The sequence below is a fragment of the Rattus norvegicus genome, chromosome 2 (genome assembly GCF_036323735.1).
Source record: "Rattus norvegicus strain BN/NHsdMcwi chromosome 2, GRCr8, whole genome shotgun sequence".
Taxonomy (NCBI): domain Eukaryota; kingdom Metazoa; phylum Chordata; class Mammalia; order Rodentia; family Muridae; genus Rattus; species Rattus norvegicus.
The window spans coordinates 120126067-120143702 of NC_086020.1; positions in this window are offsets into that span (position 1 = coordinate 120126067).

Genomic DNA, 17636 nt, shown 5'->3' on the forward strand with positions numbered 1-17636 from the left:
ACATGCCTGTGACCCCAGCATTGGGGGTGGGGACAAGCAGATCTCTAGAGCTCACTACAAGCCAGCTTAGCCCTAAGTATGAGCTTCCACTTTAATTACTGACTTTATCTCCTGGGAATAAGTCAGATAAAGAAAGACCTTTGGTATCTAAGTGTGGTTCCACATGTGCCTGGCCTGCATAGAGGGTACACATACCTGTATACTCATGTATAAGACACACATATGCAATCACATACATTTGCATGCACACACATACACATACACATACACACCACTAATGCACACACACACACACACACACACACACACACACACACACACACACACACTGTTTTTGAGGAAAAACAAAAAGGTTTGCTTATTTCCTGACCCCCCTCCTCTTCGAGCTTTTTCTCACAAGCCACTGTCATAATGGCCAGGCTAAAGGACTGCACCCCTCTGGGATACTCAGAATAAGGCCCTAGGCTATTATGAGCTTAAGGCCTGTACTGGCTGGCCACACATCTCCCACCTCACATATCTTAGGCTTAGTCTTCCTCTCACCTCTGGGCTATCCACAACACCATGTTCAGCCTCACATATTCTACCCAATGCCACCTCTCCTCTCTGGCTCATGAAACCCTATTTGAGCTTTCCTGTGCATGCAACAAGTTAAACCCCTTTAAGGTCCTTTTTTACATCCCCAACTCTTCCAGCCTCCATCCACCATGCTACCTCCACCTCCCATGCTATCTCTACCTACCATGTTACCTCCACCTTGCAGGCTACCTCTACCTACCATGCTATCTCCACCCATCATCCTCCAGTCCCTCTGAACAACTTGCATTCTCAAAATTCACTCAGCTCCAGTTCTTATAGAGTCTTTTTGTTTTCCTGGATTACTCTTTCTCTCTGCTAGAACCCCCTTAGCTAATTTCTCCTGGGCCTCAGTTCTCAGCTTTCCCAACCACAAAGCTGTTTAGGGAGCCACATATGAGCTGTGACATTTTGATCCTTACCCTTGTCATGGATTTTATCAAACACCACTACAGCCAGCTTCGCCTGTCCTCCTACCCCTCACACTGAGCTGTTCATATATGAAACCCTCAGTAGATGTTTGCTAAACAATGATCCAAGTACTTAGAGCAAATGGTCGGATCAGCTTCAGTGGGAAGTGTGAAAACACATACTGGTTATCAACAATTATTTGTAACAAACTGTATCAACTTTGGGAACGTCCATTAACCATCTAACTGAGACCTAGGGAAGGAGATCAACAATCCTCCAAAGCTCTGCACTGAAGGCAAAGACGAATGTGGCAGATTTTGAGAGCTAAAATGGTTCAGAGTGGCTTGGGGATGTGGTTGGAGGTAGTGTGGGTGGGAGCAGGGTGGTGGGTGGGAGCAGGGTGGTGGGTGGGAGCAGGGTGGTGGGTGGGAGCAGGGTGGTGGGTGGGAGCAGGGTGGTGGGTGGGAGCAGGGTGGTGGGTGGGAGCAGGGTGGTGGGTGGGAGCAGGGTGGTGGGTGGGAGCAGGGTGGTGGGTGGGAGCAGGGTGGTGGGTGGGAGCAGGGTGGTGGGTGGGAGCAGGGTGGTGGGTGGGAGCAGGCTGGAGGGTGGTGGCAGGGTAGAGCCAGGGTGGTGGGTGCAGGCAGGTGGGGGCAGGGTAGTAGGCTGGAGGTGACCTAATCATATGGTCTGGTTCCTGCCAATGAGCTAAGGAGGATTCTTCTTTTCAACTCTACTTTGATCCTAACCACTGCTCTCTACTGCCAGACCCTCATGCATGTCACAGAAATGCATTTCAGCTCTGATGACACGTTGTCATGGATACCCACCTACTGCATTGATGGCACTCATTTCATCTTGGGTTTTCATCATTGCTGTGTAGACCTTGGAACTCATTTTCTCTTACATTTCTTCTCACATTGTAACTTGGACTCTGCTAAAAGACTCCTATTCTCTAGACCAACAGAACAGCTGTTTCTTTCATTTGCTAGAAATATTTCATAGATCCCACTAAACCCTGAAATAGCCATTCTAGAACCATGTACTGACCCATGGTAGACTTGAGACCACTGGCACTTTAAACGGTGCCACAGATCACAGATGATGCAGGAGGTGGAAAGGACCCAGCACCACACCGTAAGCACCGTGGGTATAAGAATTGTCCTTCAGTCTCTCTGCACATAGTAGGCATCATCAACAGCACTGCAGTCCTGAATCTAACAGCAGTGTTTCCACATGTTTCCATTTTGGAATGATGTTCTTTTTTGAAAGCAGTCACTTTATCACTCATAGTAGCGATATTCTTGTAGCTTTAGTTTCTAGCAAATAAATTAGCATTCAAAACTAAGTCCATATTAACAAAAATGCTATTTAAACACCAAAGGGTAGGTAGTGTGCAGTTAGTATAAAAATCACGAGAGTAGTCAGGAATAAGTGAACTTTGATTTAAAAAAATTTAAGACTTGCATATCAAAACTTCAAATTAGACATCGATGTCGCTTATTTGGATGTTTTCCGTCCCTCAAAATACAAGGTTTGCTTTAAATCAGCAATAAAAGTATTTCCCCCTAATTATCTAGGCTTTCTTGATGCCATTTCAAAAAACAAGTATCTGCCCATTCTCTTCATCCCTGTCTCATTCTTCCTAAAAACCATGAAGTAATTGTTCTGTGGACTATAGCACTCACGGGTGCGGGTGCGCCAAAAGGAAAAGAAAGACAAAAGAACCCTTCAGTCCTGAGATTGCCAGAGGCGTATGCAAACCTTGAGAAAGCAAGCTGGTGTGCAGGAAAACCGTTTTCATCACTCGCTCTAACCACCCGCCTCTTTCTTAAGAAGAGGATGAGGCCCACAGGACAATAAAAGACTGCGGAACCACACAAAAGTTCCACATGTACCTCCTGAGTGGCCTTCAAGGGGGTAAGGACAGGAGGTGGGCGGAGGACAGGCTGAGAGCTAGGCAGAAAGGCCCGCTTTCTGGAAAGGCCGCTCACCTTACAAAAACATAATTCATCCTCGGGGCCCCTGCTCCGAAGATCTTGTTATCAGAAAGAAACAACAACCCAATAATTGTAACATCAATAATACGCAGAGCTCTTAGCGGTCAGGGTTTCTGCAGTGACCCAGTGGATTGCAGGAGGGGATTCTGTGAAGCGCCCTTATTCCGGGGGTTGGGGGGGGGGGGTAAGTGGCCACAGCTGCTGGTGCACTCTTGGGCCAGGTCCTTCTTTCCCTTCACGGCGGCCCCCACCCCCACCCCCTATCCAAATCCAGCACTAAGGAGCCAGGCAGAAATGGAAGAGAGAAAGGCCAGGGGGAGAAAAGTTCATCCACAGCAAGCAAAAGAGGCTACCCACTTAGGAAGAAACTGTGGGGTTGGAGAGGGGAGCGGAGCGGAGGCTGGGGGATCTGCGGGGAGGGAGGCACTTCATTTTAATGCACCACAGACAGAGTGAGATCTGATACTGGCAAAGTTTCAAGGAAGATGGGGGCGAGGGGGCGGGAGGAGAAGAAAGGACTCTTTGACTGCTCCGTGCTTCTGAGTTTTCCTGAGGAGGAGCATAAGGTCCACTGGACATTCTGGGAATAATAATGAGAAACACACAGCATCAAAACACCAAATGAGGCTGACGATTCAACCTCCTCGTGCATCTGCGCCCACAAAACAGGACTTCAATTAAACAACCTTGCAGATCTGAACAGAAGAAGAGAGAGCAGGGGGATTTTTTAATGAACCAAGTCCCTTTTGGTCAAAATTCGATGTTTGTCCTAAACTTCAATTCCCAAGTGAGCTGTGGACCTGTGCTGACAGAGGGAGAAGACCAATTTCTGTCCAACAGTTTTTGAACCAGTGCCCTTCCCTTAGCCAGGCACCTATACAAATTGTTTCAACCAAGCTGGGGGGGGGGGGGTGAGAACTCTAAATGACGTGCTTTTCCGTTTTATGTTTGGTTTTGTTTTTCTGTTTCAACTGGAACAAATACATCATATACAAAGACCCTGTCTAGCATGGCATCAAGACTCTGTATGTTTACAAAAACAAAACGCAAGCTCACCCAGTAAAAACAAAGAGCCGGTGCCTCGCCTCAGGTCACACACAGCAAGAATTTTTACCCATGGGTGTTTTTACTGCCGCAGTGGACGCATGTCATCTCACCACTTGCATGGCCTTTGGCCTTTGAGCATTGGACCTATGAGCTCTGTCTGTGACTGCACTGAAGAAACACACGCGCCCTTGGGAAGGATGGGCCAGAACAGTTCAGGAGAGTCAGGTCCTCTGTCTTCAGAGGAGTGTTAGGAGAAGCTTGGCCTTCTTTCTGCTTTGAAAAAAGAAAACGAAAAGCAAACAATTCACATTTGAAACTTGTAGCTATTTATAAAGCTCTGCGTTTGAACTCCTAGAAACACACTCTGTCTCTCTCATCCTCTCTCCCCCTCTCCTCCCTGGCCTCCTGTCTCCCTTCTCCCCTAATTTCCCCAAATTCATTCTACCTAGCAATCTCAACAGAAATCTGGAGGGTAGGGACAAGAGAATTTGAATGACCTTGGCTTCTATTCCCCTCTCCGAAACAAAGTTCCAGTACCTTTTAAAATACAAGCATTTTAAAATCTCTGAGAGCGATTTAAGAAAAATGTATTTAGCAAAACAAGAAAGCCAAATTTACAGATTTGTAAGACAGGAAAGTGAACTAACCCGGCCCTGCTTAGGGAGCAGTACTATAAATGAAACTCAGGGAGGGAGGCAGGATTTCAGGAGTGGGCGTGCGTGCGAAGCCGGCACACCTCCCTCCTTGTCTGTTTTCAAGGAGCTTTTTGACAACTACAGAGTGTGCAGTGTGGAAGAAGTTATACTCTCTACAAAGCATATGAACTTGGGTCAAAAATAGGAGTTCCGACGGGAATCCGGACCAGGAACGTGGAAAGACCAACTCAACCAGAGAAATGCAAGCATGGGGGATGCTCGTGGGCTCCCAGTAAAACTATGAAATAAAGATAGAAACTGAGAGCTGGAGTGGAGCTGTTAACGGAGTGGGGACAGGCTGTGTGCGTGGGTGTGGGTGTGGGTGGGTGTATATATGTGTGTGTGTATGTGTATGTGTTATGTGCATGTGCATGTGTGTGTTCATGTATGTGTATATGTGTGTGTGTTCATGTATGTGTGTATGTGTGTATGTGTTGTGTGCATGTGCGTGTGTGTGTGTGTGTGTGTGTGGGTATGTTGTGTACATGTGCACATGTATGTGTTTGTGTGTGTGTTGTGCGTGTGTGTGTGTGTGTGTGTGTGTGTGTGTGTGTGTGTGTGTGTTGGGGAGGAAGGAAGGCCTGGCTTTTTCCACAGCTCCCCTCTGGCAGTTCTACCAAGAAGCCTCTCTTCCCCTACAGAATGAGGCCAGATCCCGTGCACTTTGCACTATGGGAAATAAAGAAGACCTTAAGCTGGAAGGCAGGAGTCCCAACTCCCAGGGTCGACTCCCAGTGTCCACCCGGAAATCACTTGTCCTCTCTGGACCTTAGAGCTCATTAAGCCATGAGACATCCGCAGAGATGCCATCTCATCCACAGAGGTCAGAAGTGGGCAAGACTGACCAGACTAGATACTTTGGCCCAGTGTAAAGAGGAAAGGTGTGTGTGGGGTGTCTGACCTTCCCCACACTGCCATCACAACCCCAGGAGTACACACCCAGCAGCTCTCTCTTCCCCTCAGAACCAGGAGAGTGCATTAAGTGTGCTCGACCTGCCATGGCCACACACGGGGTCAGTGCTGGAGTTGTCTCTGGTAGGTGGGGATGGAAAGGCTAGGTCCCTCATTTCTAACCTCCAGTCAGCTCCAGTGTGTCCTCCAAGCTCTCACTGCAAGAGTTTTCAGCTCTGTCTACATTTGTCCATCTCCTTGTCAAACTGATCTTGTGGACAGCTCAGTCAGCACACAGCCGGGACCAGCCAGTTCATATTCTTACTCAGCTTTTAGGGCATGCTGTCTCTGCGCCACCGGACATGGTTTCACCATCGGAAGCAAATATGTCTGGGTTACCCCATGTTGAGTAAATTTGACTTTGAGATATCTCAGAGTATTTAATAAAATGATGTGCACTGTGACATTCTGTAGTATGTAGCCTATGAGGTCTTCCAGAACATACGTTTCAAAAACCATTCTTTATAGACCATTGTTTAATCTGTCAAAGTGGGTTTAAGATGCAAAGATTTGGGGGCTGGAGAGATGGTTCAGTGGTTAAGATCACTGACTGCTCTTCCAGAGGTCCTGAGTTCAACTCCCAGCAACCACATGATGCCTCACAACCATCTGTAATGGGATCCAATGCCTCTTCTGGTGTGTGAAGACAGAGACAGTGTATGTACATAAAACAAATACATCTTTTAAAAAAGATGCAAAAATTCACTAAACCACTTGGTTATTAATGTCACTGTTTACAATGTCTCTGCTTTGGGCTGAGCAACTCATTACAGCATGGAGAGCCCTCCCAGTGAGCTCATTTCCGGCAGTACTCCAATGCAGAAGACATAATAGTAATGCAACCCAAGAGGGGCAGTGCAGGAACAACGTGCAGAGGATGCAGAAATGTCAGCAGCGCTTGGCCCACCTAGTCAGAGAAGAATGGTCAGAGCGTGGGCAGTCATTCCTTCAAGGCAACACCATCAGACAACGGAGAGCTGGGAAGGCAGCCCTTACTCAGAAACCCAGAGGACTGGAGCGCAGTTCTCAGAACCCACAGGGAAAACCAGGCTGTGCTGTATGCGCTTAGAATACCAGTCCCTGGGAGACAGAGACAGTGTATGTTGAGGGGGAGTGCAAGAGAGGTGTGTGGGGAGGAGTGCAAGAGAGGTGTGTGGAGAGGCATGGAAGGGTGCTGCCACATTCTTAAGTAATCATCTAGTTCATAGAGTTTCCTGTTTCTTGTATTTATGGTTTCCTCTTCCTTTTAGGGCATGTGATCGATATATATTTTTTACCTTCCTGAGAGGGTTCATTCCTTCGAGAGCCTTCCCATAGACGTATTGTTTTCCTTATCTGTGAAATGCTTGAGTGCCAGCCTCTGTCTAACCTCGTGTTACCATGAGAAACCAGTTAAGTTCACACTTGTACATTTCTTCTCTTTATATATTCCTCAGAACAAGAAACAGTAAACAATATCCATCACATTCTCAAGAAAAGAGCAGGGTCATGTTTTCTCAAGCTGCTGAGACCTAGACACTGAGAACCCGTGTGCCGTTCAACTTACGCGAAGAGTCTTTGTGTTCACAGAGAATGATGGATTTAGAATTCCCTAGCAGAGTGCTGAAGGCAGGCTTCTGTCTCATGAAGGAGGCAAATGACAAGGCCAAGGCAGCTTCTGTTAAAGGCTTTTTGGGATACTGTCACTGAGGTGAGACTAGGGCTCATCCACAGACCTGTGCTGTTGACCTCCAGCACGAGGGAGCCACTATTCACACCACAGTTTCCACAGTGCTTCACCTCTGTGGGTCTGCTAATAGGCCGGACTGTGTGGGCACACGACCATGACATTTACATCACTGTCAGGTCTCATGATGAGCTAGGAGGTTCTTGCCTCTGAGTTCTCTGTTAAAAATACATTTTTCAGATCACTGCTTTCTGCAAAGTGTGTTGGGTTTGCAGGAGGACCAATTCCACTGTTCTATTAAACAGCTGAGCAAGGATGTGAGGGTGGTACTTAACATCCCTTCTAGAGCCAGGACCAAGATGGATCTTGTAGCTCTTACATCCCAGCCTACCTCATTGCCTGGCAGGAGACATTCTGTAGACTTGTAAATCCAGTACAGGACCCATGGTGGTAATGGGGACAGGGTTCCAGGGTTCACACCGGTGCAGATTGTCCATTTCCTGTGCTGGGAAGAAGGCTGATCTATATGGAAACTATACCAAGGCCAAGCCAGCTCTACAAGTAATGGTGACATCTAAGCTCTACGGCTTCATTTCCTTTGTTTTCCAATCAAATGGCAAAGCCCTCGGGGTCCTCAGGCGGCTGGGAGGTTTAAGTTCAGTGAGAAGCCTCCAGAGCCAGGTGCAGTGCACAAGACCCTAGTGAAGTGCATTCCTTTCGTGCACGAGTGTAGACTAGTCCTCCATGGGATGAGAGCACCTCCACTCAGAAGGGAGGAGGATCTTGTGACATCACCAATGTGGACTCCCTGGGAAACTCAGGCCTGTGACCTCAGCCCTTCAGAAACAAAGTCAGGGAATCAGAAGTTCAAGGTCAGCCTTACCTACAGCAAGTTCCAGGCTAGCAAAGGATACATAAGACCCTGCCTGAGGTTTTCACCATAGGTCCTGTCATTAGGGAAAAGGTCTTGCCTCATAGATCTGGTCATCAATGGAGGAATGACTCAATGAGTGCTCACAAGAATCTCACCAGACAGGAAGCCCCTGTGTCCCATCTGCCATAGCCCGTCTCTCTGACACACCACCTGTTTTGCTATTACCTTGCAACTGTTGGCTTTGCTATTCACCTACATATCGGTGTACCTCTGTCTACTTCACTAGAATATATGAAACTTGATGGCAGAACTGCCCTACTCAGCTTAGAACCAATGGTTTCTAGGACTGTGCCCACCACACAGCAGGTACCTAAAAGCCACTTATAGAATCTGGCACCTGAATGATGTTCTGCGGTAAGCCAGTCCTCTGACAAGTGATAGAGATGCACATATGGAGGCAGCATGCCACAGGGACCAGCAGCAGCCTTGGGGGCTTGAATGAAACCTCTGCTCTAAAGTTTAAGCAAGCACTCAACTCCATTCTTTCTCTGCTCCCACAAAGCCAATAAAAGCAAACAAGATAGCATAGGATATTTTTTTAAGTTCAAATAGTAACATTTGTCTCCTTGATTTTGCAGTCTTTTTTTATCGAAGAGTCTGGGGCTCCAACCAAAGAGAATAAATATAAGTTGCCAGGGAGGCCAGGGTGTTCACTGAAATGTAGAAAGTTTCTGACAGCCTCGGGTCCAGCTATCAGCACACAACCCTGACCCCTTAAGGTAATTCCCCATAAATCCCTCTTACTAGCCTGCTAGAAACTCCCCATATACACTGTAAACTTGCAGGTCTGTGCACCCGAGGTGGAGGTGGAAGCAATCTGGGTGGACATGATCTTTGGGAAGCTGTTGGAAAGTATCTCTCAGGCTGGATTAAGAGCACTGTTTGCTCTTCCAGAGCTCCTGACTTCAATTCCCAGCAGCCACACAGTGGCTCACAACCATCTGTAATGGGATCCGATGACCTCTTCTGGTGTGTCTGAAGACAGTGACAGTGTACTCACATACATAAAAAAGCATCTCTCTCTCTCTCTCTCTCTCTCTCTCTCTCTCTCTCTCCCCTCTCCCTTTCCCTCCCTCCCTCCCTCTCTTCCTCCCTCTCTCTCCTACTCCTACCCTTACTTCTCAGTACTTCATATTATATCATCCAAGGGAATGCACCTTCTATTTTATAGAGCGATTAACACAGAATAATTATTAGATCAGCTATTTGGTCCCACAGAAGACAAACTGACCCAGGAGGATAAAGAAATTGGAAAGGACAGAGATGTTTGAGTCACAGGGTTCTGGGCATGACGGCCCAGATGCAGCCTGGAATTGGGTAGAGTCCAGGGAGTGGTTTCCTCTAAGCTCGGAGTGTCCTGGGCAGCTCTGGAAGAAGCGCTAGGCTGGAAATCAGTGTGGTTACTTTCAAGTAAGGCTTACTGACTTCTAAGCGGTGGATAGCATCACGGGTATGGAACAGAGGCACCCCCGCACCCCCGTTGCCCTTAATAAAAAGTGGCAGTCAGCATTCTTCCAACTTCCAACCTCAGCTGCTGGCTGTGGCAAAGCATACAGATCCGTTTGGCATGTTCCGAATTCTCTGGCCATGACCCTTTAACAGAGCCCAGCTGGAGCTTAGGGATGATTGGCTCCTTTCAGATGGCGCTAAAGGTCCGAAAAGTGAAAGCGCATGGTGGCCAAGCTCCATCACAAACACCCTCCCTCTCTTGCTTCCGGTTGGTGTAAAGTTAAAGTGCTCTGTCTGCTATTCGAAACAGGGGATCCCCAGTACTAAATCTGAATGCCTCCTGAGGATGCTTAACCCAGTCCCTGTGCTGAATTCAGGGTTCCAACAAGAAGAAAGGACCCAAACTAACACGTACCATGCCTGTCAGGCACAGAATTGTCCTCCCTACAGCCAACCAGGAAGGAGATTTGCTTTAGAAAACTGAACTCAATGCCAGCACTTGGGAAGTGGAGGAAAATCAGACGTTCAAGGCTAGCCTGTGCTATGTAGCAAGTTTGGGAAGCTCAAGTTGTCACAGGAAGTAACGGTGAGACCCTACTAAATCCTCTTCCCTTGTGACCCTTCCACTGTGCTTGCTGCTCTTTATCGGGGTGTGGATGAGAGTGCCTGTTCAGAAACCCTGTTTGCAAGACCCGATTGGTGAGAACCCCAGTGATGTGACAGGCTTGACAGGTTGAAGGTCCAGATGCTAGCTGAGCTAGCTTTAGACCCTTGAATAGGCACTCCTTGTATCAGAATTAACATCCAGTGACTAATAGATAAAACCCTTTGGGAATTGATTAATTTAGCAGACCACTAGATTCCACCAACCCCAAAGCTAAGAATGCCATCAGATAACATCTAAGGCCTATAGGAAAGTTTCCCCTCTCTTACTGTGACCACCAATCTGACATATCAACCAATGTGTTTTAAACTTGCCTTCATTGCTTATGACTCTCTTTGTTCTGTAAAATTATAAACTTCACAAAACTCTATGTTGGCACCTAGAATTTGGGGAAACCCAAATCTTTATTCCCTGGCCACAGCCATTCAAATTTGGCTCTAGAACAAGCTCTTTTGCTTCTCTTAAGGTGAGAGTTGTATTTTTGTCATGTTTTGTTTTGTTTGTTTGACTTATGCCTTATAATACAATTGTGAGAAAAGGAAAACTAGACACATAGGACAATGTGATAGGAAGTCAGCATGCTGACAGGGTAAATGAAAGCACTGAGTACAAACTGAGCCACTTCTCCAGAGGACCACCCAAATCGTGGCTTCCAAACTGGAATCTGCAAATCTTATTGCTGCCTTTAAATCCTGTCCCTTCAGTGAGCCTAAATATATCACTGTTTCCTGATCCGAGCCTTCATCCACACACCTCGCCCCAATACGCTCAGATCTGCTAGCTGCAGGTGGAAATAAGATCTTCAAAGACTTAAGCAATTTTATTGGACCCAGAGTAATGTTTAACCAAGCATATAATAAAACGTGGAAGGATCCTCAAAATACAGCCACCCAAAAAGAGGGCAGGGAAAGTGGATCTAAAGCACAGAAGAAATTACTTTAGTTCTTTATCTGGGGACTGGACTGCTGACTCACAGTGAAGTTAGTTACCAGGGCAAGCAATGGAATCCTGTCCTCTAAGGGTCTTTAAAATAGTAAAAATTTCTCAGTCTGAATGGCTTAGTCTGAAGTGTTTAGTGAGGTAGGATGGAATCAGGGAGCTACAGAGAGACAGCTCTGACCCTTGGAACCCTTCCCGTTCCTGTCCTAGGCAGCCTCTGGTCCTGATGTCATCATCTTGAGGATGGAGAGGTAGGGGTTGGGGTAGGAGGTGGTCTTTGCCGCTCCTCAACTTTCCTGTCGCCCAGTTCTCACCTACCTTAGTAATGTGCTAATCCACAGTGCCACAGGAATGGTTGAAATATTTAGACATAATGGAGGAATTGTAATGGGGTCCAGTGGGAAACCCAGGTGTTTAGATCAGCTTAATAATAATAACCTCCACCCCTGCCAGGGCCTTTCTATTCAAAATCAACTCTGCTTTTCTTCTGAACCATAAAGGCTACCTCAGACAGGAAATTATTCACCTGATTGGTCTTTACAAGTGCTGTTGGGTTTAAACCGGGGGCTGTAGGGGTCATTAGTGGGCAGCTTGTGATTAACCTTTGCTAGGCAGTCGCTTTTCACACTTTAACAGCTCCCATTACTGCTCCTCTGTGACCTGAGGAAGCTGTTTACTGACAGTCTTAAAAATACATTGCTACAAAGTCTTAAGGGCCCCCGTGTTAAAGAAGAAGAAACAAAACAAAACCAAACCGCTTCCCGACATCTCATGGCCAGCTGATTGGGGAAATGGGAACCCTCTAATTTGCCATAAAGGCTTATCATGAAATCTGGTGTTTAGCTCAACTGTGGTACCCGACACAGCTCTTTTCCTTCCATATTTTACATGTTGTGGTGACACCCTCAGAGCCTTAAAACCTCTAGGCGTATTTAAGGGTTGACTGCTGTTATTTCCTAAATTAAGTTCATGTAAGTTTGAGGGGGAAAGAGAGAAAGGGATTAGTAACACAAGTGGACCTTGAAGGAAATGAAGTCTTTGGGAGTGTGAAGTGGTCTGGAGTTTAAGTAAAGATCACTCTGACGTTAATAAATGATTGTAGTGCTCACACCGCCCTAGACTGGTACAGTACCTTGGCAGACATTTTCTACAATGTGCTGCACAAGAAAGATTATACTGACATTTTTCCTCCACCCGAGTGTGCCTAAAACCCAAAGGATGTCATTCATTCTTCCATGACCCCTCCCACTGCCCCTGTGACCTTCCGGCAAGAATCGAATGGCCTTTCCATGACCCCTCCCCCTGCATAAGACACACCCCCCCACCAGCATTCTCCTTTTACTTTCTAAATACCAGTGGAGAATTTAGCTAACTCTTTAAGAACCGTCTAAAGCACCCCCACCCCTACAACCTCCCTCCTAGTCAGAGGCAGCATTGAGCAAAAGGGGGAGGGGAGGCAGAAGAGGATCCTGGAAGTGCTTTGTCCCTTCCTGTTACAGACACAGAGGCAGGCATAGGTACATATGTGAGTGACAAAGAAAACTGGTAGAGTCCTAAGCAAAACACCTGTGCCCAGAAGATTCAAAGGAAGAGTTGGCGCATCGAAAGAGAGAACTGACAGTCCACGGCGAAGTTGGACGCTCCGCTTTCTGGTGCCCTCTTTTATTCCGATGCTTTTTAGATTGTGCCACTCTCACCAGACAAGCATTGCTTCTCTCAAAGTAGAGTATCAGTCAGTTAGTATCCTCCGTAACAGGAGACGCAGTAAATGTTGCTGCTGCCGCCCCATAGAATAGCCTCTTTGGTATTACAACGACCGCAGTATCTCCTATTGTGCCGCCCACGGGCGAGGTCGATGTCCACCTTAAACACACACGCTGCTTAGAACACTTCCATTTCGTGGTGGAAGGTGGAGGGGAATTACTGCCTGGGTAAGACTTTGTATTTCATGTCAAATTTTATCTGGAAGCACATTTTGAAAGTGGAATTATAACCCGCCCACCCCCCAAAAGCAGGGATTTGATTTGAAAATGCCAAAATAACTTTAATTACAGGTTTGCTGGGGGTGTGACATTCAAATATCAGTCAGTGGAAAACTTCACATTGTTAATGTGACACTCAGAAAATCTGAAATCCGTGTTATACTATTACTATTTATTTGCTACATTCCTGGTCTTCCGTGCACCTGCCTCAGAGATCAGAGCCAAATCTCTGGAATGAGTTTTACACTTGCACATTTCTTTTAAAATCAAAATCAAGTATACATTGTTATATCCTGGAAAATAGAAAACCTCGGTTTTACTTATTGCAGTTTCACAATTACACATAATTTTGAAAAAAGTCTTAATTTGAACTCCATAGAATATGGAGTTTTTTGTTTTTTTTGTTTTTCTTTTTTCTATAAAATTCAAAAGACTAAAGTGACATTGGTGGCCACTAACACCACCACGCTACTATCCCTTGCCACAGACTTATTGTAGACAGTAATTGATTTTCTCTGCTCTCTCTCCCAAGCACATTAAAATAAATAAATAATAAAAGAAACCGTGGAAACTGGGCCACCGGAAAGCCATGCCGTCTACCCTCAGCAGAGCTCTTGCTGTTCTCCAGAGAAATTTTTACATGTCCCTTGTTGACCAACTTTATAGGCACCATAGTCTCTCTGTTGAACATCTTTCATCATCAAGGGCCATCCCTCGAATATCTACAGCTTAACCTCATCCACCGAAGATGACTTACAGCCATCTTCACTGGAGAAGGTCGACGGCAGGAAACAGTTGTACTAGTGTTTGACTCACCAGTCCTATGCTTGGGCTGTACAGCCGGGTCTTGAACCGCAGCTGGTTTTCAAGCCCAGCCCCTCCTCGTGTAGCTGTCACTCAGCACCTCCTCTTCCGTCCACGTGGCTATCCACGTGGCTATGTGGTTCCAGCTAGCCTTCACCCACCTACCAGTATCTTCCATCTCGTCTGTGGATACTCCTGGTTTAGTCTGTACTGCTTTGCTCTAGCAGAAACCTGAGCCTAGTAAGATAAAAAAAAAAAAAAAAAAAAAGAAACCCCAGTTTCTTTCTTGCAGTCTCGGATACTGGGGAACCCAAGATTAATGAAATCCCATCTGGTAAGGGGTTCTAGATTGTATCACCCCATAGTGAAAGGCAGAGGAGAGAGGGGGAGGGTGGAGGGAGAGAAAAGAATACCAAATTTACCTTTCAGAAACCCACTCCTGCAATGCTAGCCACCCTATCCTAATGATAAAAGAGCTAACCCACGTAAGGCAAATGGAAGAATGCCAAGTATATGATGGGCATAATAATATTTCCAATCTTTATCTTATAGATCATGAAGCCTATGGAAGAATCCTAAACAGAAAAATCAAGGCGATACTCTTTAAAGTAATTATTTAGGAACAGATGTTTGTTTTTACATCTTACTGTTTAGCCCAGGTTAGCCCCAGTCTCAGAGCCACCCTCCTCCCAGGTCTCAGGATTACAGGCCTGTGCCATTACACCTAGACTGATAATTGTGTCAGTATATAAAGTGAATTCTCAGGTGAAATATGCTATAAGTTTAAAAACCAGCTAGGATTAAAGAATCACAAACAGCTGTGTTCTACCTGCCAAGACATGCTATGATCCCAACACGCAGGAGACTGGGTCAGAACTGACACAAGTTCAAGATCAACCAGGGCTACGTATCAAGATGCAGTCTCAACAAAACAAGCAAGAACGAAGCCGTTAAACTGCTGTGGGAAAATGGGCTCGTTTTCTTGAAAGTCATTCCACAAGCAAAGTCTTAGGGGCAGCATTCACATGAGACCTCTGTTGCAGGAGTTCAGGCACACGGTGGGATGTACTAGTTAACTTCTCTCTGATATGAAAAATATCTGAGGAAAAGCAGCTTAAAGAATGAAAGATTTATTTGGTTCACAGTTCCAGAGGAGCGGATCTACAGCTGGCTAGCTCCGTTCTTTGAGAGCAGTGGCAAGGCAGAGCCATCATGGAGGAAGGGTGGCCAAGGAGAAGCTCTTGGTTCATGAAAGTCAGGAAATAAAAAGGGAAGGAAGGGAAGGGCCAGGCACAAGATACATCCTTCAAAGTCATAACTCTAGTGACTTATTTTCGGCAACCAGCCCAAAGTCATGACTCCCATAATCTACATCCTATAGCCACCTCTAACTCCCCATAATGAACTCTTGGGTGCATTAGAACTACACACTTCTGGACAGTACCACCACCTGGGGGGCAAGCCTTCAACACATGAGCCATGGTGGCACTTCATATTCAAGTCATTATATAGAGTGCTGAGCATGTCCAAAGTACAAGACAAAGGACTGATTGTGGAGGACAATGATGGGTTGAACTTTCATCTACTGTGCCGACATGAAAAATCCACAAGGCAGTTGAGAATTTGAGTCCAGGTCCCAGCAGAAAGCACTTGCAACTGCATGTGCAGACAAGAGAGAAAGGAAACGAGGAACCCAGAGACCACTTGGGAATAGCGACATGAAAAGGAAGAAAATTGTATGAGATGGGGTGATAGTAAGGTCAGAAGGTTGTGGGAACCAAGGCTGTTTAAGAGTGAGAGAAGGGATAATATCAAAGTGCAGATATTTGCCTACTGGAAGAACATTAACATATTCACTAGATTTGCAACTGGGTCATCACTGAACTCAAGTGAAAACCCATTTGGCAAAGTAGAAGCAGAAATTGGACCACACTAGAGTGAAGACATTGGAAGCCAATGTGAGCAGAAGATAGTAACTTCCAATTCTAGAAGTTCAGGGATGGAGAACAGATGGGAAGATGATGGTTGGCCTCCATTGAGGAGGTGTGCAGCAGAGGGAGAGTTTCCCAACAGGCTGTGCAATCTGCTTACTCATCACATCTCTAAGGTTCGCACACTGGAGCTGTGATGACAGAGGGATACCCAGGAAAGAGGAGAGAGGAACACAAAGGAAAGTGTGCCCAGGTACTATCCTTATGTCTACAACCAGTGCCAAATCCTTGGATTTGAAGGATGACTTAGGTATTTCTCTAGGTTATCCCCACCCAAGCTTCTTGAAATCCAGAGGTATATCAGGGAGTATACATAAGTCTTGGAAGAAAAAACGTTCTATGTCCTCTTAAGCCTGACGTGACAAATTATCCCCTCCACGAAAATCCCCATGTATTCATCCATCCATCCATCCATCCATCTATCCATCCATCCATTCATTCATCCATACTGTGAAGATTCTAGATGGACTCTCAATAAAGGTTAAACTTTAGCCCCAAAATGATTGAAGGCCAACAAATATTCCCAATTTAGGAGGAAAACTAGCATTTATGAAGAAGCCCACCTTCTAGTTGCCAGACACCATGTATCACTGAACACATTACAGTCCTTCTGCTCCTCCATCAGTGCCCGTATGACTCACTCTCGGATAGTAGGGACCAGCATGCACAAGGCAGCTTACCTGTTTCTCAGCACTCCAAGGTTCTACTGAGTCTACTCGTAGCTCAATTACATCGTGAGACAAGACTCCTGCAGGATATTTTCAGCACCCGCTCTGCTGTCGGGAAAAAGTCTTCTGGGATATGTTCAACAGCCAACCAACCAAACAACAAGAAAAAAGCACTATGTCAGTTTCAAGGTCACGGGAGAAAGTCGAAACTTAGAGCAGGGAGAGAGTTTGGGTCAGGGGTCACTCTAAATAGTGGAAAACTCAAATAATGTGCCTGTGAACTGCAATTGTAATTCATTCTTCCATCAACATCAACTCCGTGTGTTACCAGTTCAGCAAGACCTTTGGTGATCAGCCAAGTAAAGGCCACTGAGTGAGTTCTTGCTGGGACCAGCTTCAGCTTGCAGAGTCAATGTCTTTTCCAGTCCAAAGAACTACTGTAAGCTTCTCAGCCGTGAACCATATGTGCCCTTGGGTCTACAGTTTGCTCTTGTGACTTTCCCCCTCATCTTGGTGGCTAAAGAGAGTCCCATTATATGCCCCAGAACCAAGAGTTTCACTCAGTGATGGAAGGGAGTCAAAATCACACAGAGACCGTGGGCTTTTTTTTTAATCGTGTGGAAATTGCTGCCTGCATCTAGGGGTACAATTCAAAAGAGATACATTAAAATATATAACTCTGCCACCCACGTATGATAATGAAACAATAAAGGAACAGGAAATTTTGTGACAATATTTTGAATGTGTGATTGTGGGTAAAATTTCTCTAATTGTGCATCACTTGAGCTGAATTAAAAATGGATTCAGAAAATGCAGTATTTGACCAAGGGAGAATAAATGTTGTTTCCCGTCTGGTTCCTTC